This window comes from Nicotiana tabacum, chromosome 6 (assembly GCF_000715075.1).
Source record: "Nicotiana tabacum cultivar K326 chromosome 6, ASM71507v2, whole genome shotgun sequence".
Lineage (NCBI taxonomy): Eukaryota > Viridiplantae > Streptophyta > Magnoliopsida > Solanales > Solanaceae > Nicotiana > Nicotiana tabacum.
This window is the reverse complement of record NC_134085.1, coordinates 189,932,194-189,934,296: the sequence shown is the minus strand read 5'-3', so window position 1 is coordinate 189,934,296 and position 2,103 is coordinate 189,932,194.

Here is a 2,103-nt window from a genome sequence, read left to right as displayed (position 1 = left end):
AACAGCCTCATTTGTTTTGGATGTTATAACGAAATGCTATTATAGAGAATATATATTATAACATAACATGAAAATTGGTCCCGTAAAAGTTTGACTTTTTTTTCTTTTGGCTACTCAAGTTGTTTCGTTATAGCGTAGTAGACGTAAATACCGATAGGCAAAATCAGAGGCGGATCCAGAATTTCAAGCTTATGGGTTCGGAGTTTTCATCGCTAAAAGTTGTTGGGTTCTAAATTAATTATTTATATATATTCAATGGATTTTGTAAGACAAACACAGGGTTCGAATCAAAGTTACTGCATTCGGCCGAACCCGATCCCGACACTCTAGCTCCGCCACTGGACGAAATATTAATTAAAGTAGAAAATAACATAAATTGGTCTTTGTCTGGGCACAACGTGAAGAAATTTATATCGTTTGGTTATACAATGTGTGTGTTAGCCATTCTGACGATAACCTTCGTTGAACAATTGTGTTAGTGCTACTCTTTTAGTAACTTGCAGTTTAAACATGTCCTACTCTATTCAATGATGAGAGGAATCGACTTCATTCAAGTAAACCATATAGATTTAATGATATCAAAATCATCAGTATGTGTGCAATCTATAGCATAACACGCTGCTAATGTTATATGTTGTGAGGAATCATGATTGTATCTGTCAAGACCAACGCTACAATTTACAAATGAATTCGCCTCAAATGTCATATGTTGTGACGACTCATGATTGTATTTGTCAAGGGCAACACTACAATTTACAATTGAATTCGCCGACAAAGCAGGAGACACTCCAGTTTTCCCTTTGTCACTTATATTTTTGGCCGTCGTTAGCTGAAGATATAGCAGAATTGTCGTGGATGTTGAAAATGTCAAAAGTCCCACATCGGTGGGTGACATATTTGGTTGGGATTTTTTCCATATTTGGTTGGGATTTTTTCCCTATAAAAGGAGGCCCAATGTTTAGAATTTAGACATACTTCTCATTTGCCTTCTTATCTTCTGAAGGCATTTGTATATTCTCTCTTTAGTATTATTTCACTTGTATTTTGGATTGGAATAAAATATTGATTGTGTCCGAGCAAAATTGGCTGAACCTCATAAATTCTGGTATTCCTTTTATTGCTGCTTTATTGTATTATTTAATATTTGGTGGCTATCATAATTTTTGGTATAGTAGTTGTGACTCATTCACACTAAATACATTTGGCTTCCGCAACAATTGGTATCAGCGCCAAAGTACCGTCTAAGTATGCTCTGTGGTTGCAGCTTAGTCTGATCTTCCACACCAGAAATGAAATAATCTTGATTTGTGTCGTCAGCTATTAAATAATATTTGTGTCAAAGATGGAAGACAATAAACAAGAAGAATCTACATCAAGTGTCAACAATACGTCATCATTGACATCTTCGCTTATGACAAGAATTGTGTCAAATGCTAAATTTGCGGTAGAAATTTTTGACTGGTCAGGACATTTTGGGATGGGGCAAGGCGATGTTCTAGATGTCCTTTTTCAACAAGGGCTAGATCTTGCTATTGAAGAAAAGAGACCAGATGTTATTGGAGAAGAAGATTGGAAAATTATTAACCGTGTTGCTTGCGGTACCATTCGATCCTACCTTGCTAGAGAGCAAAAATATCCATACACAAAAGAAACTTCTACAAGTAAATTATGGAAAGCACTGGAGGATAAATTTTTGAAGAAAAACAATCAAAATAAATTGTACATGAAGAAGAGACTGTTTCGCTTCATCTATGTTCCTGGTACCACGATGAATGAACATATCACCAGTTTCAATAAGTTGGTCACAGATTTGCAAAATATGGATGCAACTTTTGATGATGGTGACTTGGCCTTGATGTTGTTGGGATCACTTCCTGATGAGTACGAGCACCTTGAAACTACTTTACTCCAGGGAAATGACGAAATTTCTCTCAAAGAAGTTTGTTCGGTTTTGTACAACTATGAACAAAGAAAGAGAGCAAAATAGAAGGGCGGAGAAGGAGAAGCACTGGTTGTGAGGGGTCGTCCTCAAAATCAAACAAAGACAAAGAAAGGAAGATCCAAGTCAAGATCTAGACCCAGCAAAGATGAATGTGCCTTTTG